This window comes from Haliotis rubra, unplaced genomic scaffold (assembly GCF_003918875.1).
Source record: "Haliotis rubra isolate DU_JTF1 unplaced genomic scaffold, ASM391887v1 Scf216, whole genome shotgun sequence".
Classification (NCBI taxonomy): Eukaryota; Metazoa; Mollusca; class Gastropoda; order Lepetellida; family Haliotidae; genus Haliotis; species Haliotis rubra.
This window is the reverse complement of record NW_025766181.1, coordinates 682932-690789: the sequence shown is the minus strand read 5'-3', so window position 1 is coordinate 690789 and position 7858 is coordinate 682932.

Below are 7858 nucleotides of genomic sequence, written 5' to 3'. Positions count from 1 at the left end.
ATAACTCGGAATATCGTGTTTGAAAATTCCATTCCATAAAAGAACTGTCATCCTGTGTTTACCAACAGAGCACACAACGTTGTCTACCGTGCCAGCAACGTCCCCGACGACTGTCCCAACAACTACTACAGAAGTTGAACCAACAGAACTTGAAGGTTATTGTCAGGCGAATTAATTAATAATTAGATCAGCTGATTATACGCAAGGTTACAATGTTAAGAGTTCTAAACACAACAGATCACTATGGATACCGGAAATTGATGTATAAAACAGATTTTGATGTCAATCATTAGTGCCAAACGTGGAACCAATCACCGAGCGCATGAAACAGACCGTCTTTATTGTGTTCTTCCAGCAGTTCGTTTTAAGGGTCACTATTGTTTACAAATGCTAATATATCACCTGCCGTTTACAGAACTAATAAATACAATGGGTTGTTTGATTGGTGTGTAACGCAGCACTCAGCAATATTCCAGCCATATGACAGCGATATGATCATAATCGAGTCTGGACGAGACAATCCAGTGATCAACAGCATGAACATCGATCTACGCAATTGGGATACGATGACATGTGTCCACCAGGTCAGCGAGCCTGATCACTCGGTCCTGTTAGTCGCCTCTACGACAAGCATTTGTTGCTAAAGACCAGTTTTAACCCGGATCTTCACGGGTAGATTACAATAAGACTAATTAGTACACGAATTATACTCCGTTCCCACCAAACATCCATATATCAACGGAACCCGAAATGAAAGAATCCGAGTGAAATTAATGCAAATAAAACTACATGTTACGAAAGGAAGAGTATCATTGCTGCATATTCCGTAATGTTTCAATAATTAGTAGCTTGAACCCCCATCTCACACATCTCACCCATGTGTGTCCCTTCCTAGGTCCTCGGATAGAGTTGCTCATGTTTCTACATGAGTCATGGTATACCAATGGATTGTAAAGAGTTGGCTTGCTTTGTTTCCTCTCCGTCAGATGACTACAGTATGGCTTCCATACTGTAGAACCACATTCACTTGATCACTAATACCATAAATGACACAAATACATGTGTGAACATATGTATTATATAAACCATATCGATTAGACAATCTATGTTTCTGTTTTGTCTTCTGAAATAGATCGATTAACGACAGAAGCAGTGACAACATACACTACCTCATCACCAGCTGCGGAAACTGAAGGTCAAGGACGAGCAGAGGAAGGTTGGTGTGAAATATATGTTGTGTATATGCATCTTCACATCTTCACATCTTCACGTGTGGTCTACCCGTGAAGATCCGGGTCTTCAGTAATCCATGCTTGTCGTGACCAACCAACGGGTGGTCAGGCTCGCAGACGTGGTTGGCTCATGTCATGGTATCGCAATTGCATAGATTGATGCTCATGCTGTTGAACACTGGATTGTGTGGTCCAGACTCGACTATTTACGGACTGCCCCCATATAGCTGGAGTATTGCTGAGGGCGGCTTCCAACAAGCCAACCATCCACGAGGTCACAACTGAGGTTTTAAACTGACCTTCCCATTACAAACACTGTTTGCGTTCCCTTACTGTATGGTAGTGTGGAATGTTGCATTTTCTATATCACGATGTTTTACATATTGTATGACAATTGGATCTATATTCAAACCGCCAACACCAGAAAATAATCAAAGTCGAATATCTGGCACAAATACAAACTGTGAATGGAAATTACATGATCACTCAGTCTGACATCCGTAATGACACCGGGTGTTTGTGGAATGGGGTAGCGTGTCTTGCTCTACTTCACACACGTGTCATTAACCAAGAAGTTATTGCCAGCAAGACAGGACATGTGACGTAAAGTAATGACGCTAGTGAAAGACGTAACCCTATGTAGCACGTTAAGGTTTGAACTGTTGCCAGCCTGTGAGAGAACTCAATTGTTGATAGATGTTCGACATATACAAAATACTTTGTACTGTTGCTGACTGCTTACGTATGACTTATTTCAGTTTCGACAGCCATGGATGTCCCCAGCAATGATCCGTACAGCCGGTTGCGCAACATGCTGAAGATGTTGTCCTTGAGAAGTAGAATGGCCACTGACGGATTCCAAAGTGGAACCTTATCAGGTGAGTGGAACATTTGACGTATGTATGTATGTATGTATATATATTTGTATGTATGTATGTTAGTGTATTCATGAGATACAGGTTGTATGTATGTATGTATTGCATGTATGTATGTATGTATGTCTGTATGTGTATGTCTGTATGTGTGTGTGTCTGTTGTATGTATATGTTTATATGTATGTATGTATGTATTATGTATGTATGTATACGTTTTGTTTGTATGTATGTATGTATGTATGTATGTATGTATGTATGTATGTATGTGTGTGTGTGTGTATGTATGTGTGCGTGCGTGCGTGCGTGCGTGCATGCATGCATGCATGTATGTATGTATGTATGTGTATGTATGTATGTATGTTTGTATGTATGTATGTATATATGTATGTATGTATGTATGTATGTTTGTATGTATGTATGTATGTATGCATGCATGCATGTATGTATGTATGTATGTATGTATGTATGTATGTATGTATGTATGTATGTATGTATGTATGTATGTATGTATGTATGTATGTACGTACGTATGTATGTATGTAATACTATAAGTGAGTGAGTGCGTGTATATTTGTGTGTGTGCGTGTGTGTGAAAAAGCCGAATATGTGTGAATCTCTTCAATAATAGGGTCCGGGTTAGAATTGTTCTTCAGCAACCCATGCTTGTCGCATACCTGCCAACAGTTGAGAATCACACTTTTATTCTCCATGTCACGCTCGCACGACGAACCTGACAAGTCTCACGCCAGACTGGGTTCATATGAAAAATAAAAATAAAACTCTGTTACAAATCTCACAAATAGGTCTGATTGCAAGATGTTCAGTGGCGTTTCTGAGAAGGGAATTGGCAAGCATGGGTGGCTTCAGTTGGCTTCAGGACACGGTGGGGACTGCCATTTTTAGACTCTGGCATGTTAAGCTTTTTTCTCCCTCGAGGTTGGAAACTCTGTGGTTGTAAGACTAACGGGATCAGGTGGTCAGACTCGCTGACTGTTTTGACACATGCCATGGTATCGCAACTGCGTAGATCGATGTCCATGCTGTTGATCCCACGCTGACCATTTAAAGACCGCCTCCATACACCTGGAATATTGCTGAGTGCTGCGGCCATGACAGAAATTCAAATATTTCAAAATCCTGTAAAAAAAGAATTACTAACTGATTCATTGACAACTTACATCTCGTCTATACACAAAACAAAAAGATAAGATTTTCTGTTAGTTTGATTATGGGAAAACAGCGAGCTTCACTGCACTTTCGACAATATGTCTCTTTGTGTGATTGGGTACAATGTGTGAAGCCAATTTCTGGTGTCTCCCGCCATGGTATTGCTGGAATATTGCTAAAGGCGACATGAAACCATACTCACTCACTCACTCTTTGTGTGGTTGGTACAATGTGTAAGAGTTAGTCATCCCTTCCTGCTTACTATTGTGTTTTTGGTAATTCAAAATTCAGAGAACTATTTTCACTAAACATCTCCCCAATTTGTAACTTATGACATAACAGTTCAACAAAACACTAACCCATGACGATCTAGGCACCAGAGCTTGACCCGAAACGCCAGGCATTGACGACAAACGGAATCCGGCAGTTAGGATCACGGAGTCTGGTGATGTCTCGCTTGCGTAGAGCGATGCTCAAAGTGTCAGTCACTGGATTGTCTGGTCCACACGCGACCATTCACATATTACCGTCATACAGCAGTCGTATCGCTGAATAGGACGTTAAACCAAGACCTACATATATACTATGTGCCTGTACCGTCTATACTCACCTTGTGTTTATCCACAGAACGCACGACGTTGCAAGCATTGCCCACGTCGTCTCTACCGCCAACAACCACCATCGAAGTTGAACCAACAGAATTAGAAGGTCAGTCTTATACATAATTATACACACGCCCTAAACTCTGGAAAGGAAACACAGTTGGAATATCTCAATTATATCACGACACAATACACATAATCTAGTGCGCTTCCAAATTGCAAGTTTCAACCGTTTCAAATTTAAAAAATCCACGCTTTCCGTTAACTTTTCGAATACAAAATACATGTATAGAATCAACGTTTTAAAAACGAATAAGTTTCCCATGATTTAATATCGTAGTTAGAACAATCCGTAAGTAGGATTCTTGATGGAATATGACATTGTTTTAACACTTCAGTTCATTGTAAAACAAACAAATCACCGATATCATATACAATCATGTAGATCAGGATCAATAGAAAGAATGGCTGGACAATTGCAGTTTTGGTTCATCTATTAGGTCGTACTTGGATTCATTCCACACTTCAGCAATGATATATAACCGTATTATTTGTTATAGAACCATTAAAGCACATTTAAACTACATTAGGTTACTAGAATATGTACAATAGTTGAACGTCAATGACATTGAAAGTATAACAATTATGGGCAAGGGGTTGAATGTGCGTCATTCTTAGCACAGATAACATACGGCTAGCCTGAATTTGAACAATAACAGAATAACAATGGTATTGAAAGTATGACAATTATTGGCAAAGGGGTTGACTGTGCATCATGCATTACATGTGTGTTATAATTATTTTAACCATCCCCGCCGGGCTATCTGGGTACCAAATTGCTGTGCACTTGGCTCAGGTTACTATGATAAATGAAGTTAATTCCTACATTTAGAAACGTCCGATATGTTACCATTATAGTCTACTGCTTCAGACAGATAAACACTGGATATGGGTGGCTCCGCTATGGGTGAAATACCAGTTTGTAACGCCTAACTGTAACAATGCAGATAAGGCCATCTGTGTATGTTTTGCGGCTCTGATCTCTAACCTCAACCAGCAACAGGGCGTCGGGCAACAAGAAATAACATAACCAAAATGGGTTTTCTATTTTCTTGTAATTGATGTAATGGAAATGTTAAATGTAGATTATCTGGAAATAGACTGTGAATTAATTCCTGATGTAGATCGAAGCCCTTTGCTACCGAAACAATTATCAAAAATAAAAAGATGAATGATCAAGCTGACCTATTTTGTATGGGTGTGAAGGGTAAGAGTATTTCTGTATCATAAATTTAATCATTTGCAAGAAAAATAATATTATTATTTCGCGTCTGACTGAAAACACATGGCGCCCGGAAGACGGGAAACACAGAAAACACACGGCTAGCCTGACATGATATATTGACGACCGCTCAGCATGCATTTGCTGACTCGACTTTCTTTATAAACAACGTTAATGATTACATGACAAGACAAATTTATTGCGTTATTTATAAATTGCAAGGGATTCCATGACATTTGATCGTTAATCGAGTAATTTGTCTTGCATTCCATAAACGGAAACATAAGCTGGAAATACCGGAATATGTTTGGGATGGGCTTGGGTTGCATGGCCGCGCTGCACTTTACTCATTTCGTATTATTGTCTATAGTTTTTTGCATGTAAATCATCAGATAACCGTGACAGTCTTTAATGTTGCTATTGTTGACAGCCTGCTAAGGTTATACTGTGAGTGTTTCCTGGGCTGATATCATGAAGATTGATTGCATCCGATTCATTTATGGTCATTATACCATTAAATACACCATTTATTTAGAAGTGAAGCCTTTTGAAAAGAACGTCGTCTTTATGATAATGAAAATATTTACAAATACAAAAGTTTAATCTGCACAAGAAAACTGTCAGGATTGAAGAATCTGTCGAAAAATTTGTATATTGTTTTTGAAAAGTCAAAATGACCTGTATTACTGATATCACCATCTTGTCTGCCGATAATACTGATATCACCATCTTGTCTGCCGATATTACTGATATCACCATCTTGTCTGTCGATATTACTGATATCACCATCTTGTCTGTCGATATAACTGATATCACCATCTTGTCTGACGATGTTACTGATATCACCATCTTGTCTGTCGATATTACTGATATCACCATCTTGTCTGTCGATATTACTGATATCACCATTTTGTCTGTCGATGTTACTGATATCACCATCTTGTCTGTCGATATTACTGATATCACCATCTTGTCTGTCGATATTACTGATATCACCATCTTGTCTGTCGATATTACTGATATCACCATCTTGTCTGTCGATATTACTGTTATCACCATCTTGTCTGTCGATATTACTGATATCACCATCTTGTCTGTCGATGTAATATATGTATAATGGTATTCTCTTGTAGCACCGTTGGTGGGGTTTTAAATATAAACTTTGACTGATTAATATCTGGGGATCGGGATGGGTGGAGGAGGGACAGGCTCATTATTCTGAAGGCAGTACATGTAGTTGTTTTCGTTTCGAAACCTGTCCTTATGCTGTCGAAGCCCAGATTCGACCCAGTCTGTGTCTGAGTGAGCATCCTGGTTTGCGCTCAGGTTTCACCAAAGTCAACTATAAGGCTGCATCATGTCGATGCGGCTGACAGGCCATCAAGATGCCGCTCAAAACGGAGTTGAACCAAACTCACATACTCAGTCATGATGTTCCAAGACTATGGAGACTATAAATGTGATGACATTTGACTAGAGTGAGTGTATTGATAGATCGTAAATAGCATCAGTAAGCTTGTACAGAGTGATATGTATTCATCCTTTGCCATAGATATAGTCACGACACCCGCAGCAACTTCCACAACTACACCCCCAACTGTAGCAGACGCAGAAGAGGCTGGAAGAGCAGACGGAGGTTAGTTAGTTCGTTAATCATTCTCACACAATATAAGTACAGTGAAACGAAACCAGTTTGCATTATTGGAAAGGACATGATAAAAGCTTGATATTCTCTCTTGTTGTTCAATACATATAACTATGTTTGGAAGCAGGGCTTCCTATTATGTTTCATTCATCTATGTTGTTCTCCCAGTTCCTGTCAGTCCATTCACTATGACGGTCCCACGAGGTCACCAAAGCTTGTACAACCGGTTGCTAGGCATGGTCAACATGCTGTCAATGAGACGAGAAGGGTTATCTAATGGCCATCCTGGTGTACACAGAGGTCAGTTCTGCGTAACACTGTTGTATTCCATCAAAGTTTGATATGTATACACAGATGTGCTGCACATGTAGACGTGAAATATATCCATGTCAGTTCTGTGTATACACTCGAAGTCGTTTCAGGTGTTTGATTCTAATAACATACATCAAAACCAACTGGATTGACATTAAGTACACCGAGATCCAATCTGTATACACACACAATGTACATCCAGTCAGGTCTGTATGCACACACAAATTACAAACAGTCAGGTCAGTATGTACACACAAAGTACACCCAGTCAGCTCTGAATACATACACAATGTACACCCAGTCAGCTCTGAATACATACACAATGTACACCCAGTCAGCTCTGAATACATACACAATGTACACCCAGTCAGCTCTGTATACATACACGATGTGCATCCAGTCTGTATAAACATAACTATACATCCAGGTCCGTTCTGTATACACAAACTGCTACCATGGTAAAACTATAACCTAAACTTAAATTGTAACTATCACACTCATTTTCATTAAATTTTAACATATTTTTATATCACAGACACAGACACAACTCCATGTCCGACGACGACAACAACGACGACGACGACGACTACTACAACAACAACAACAACAACGACAGAAGAGCCACAAGAAGCCGAGGATGGTTAGTTTTGCTGTAGTTCATTAACACATATTCTCGGAATGATTAAGACTGACAACGTCTAATTGTTTGTTTAACCGAGAACTCCGCTTAATATCAGCTATAT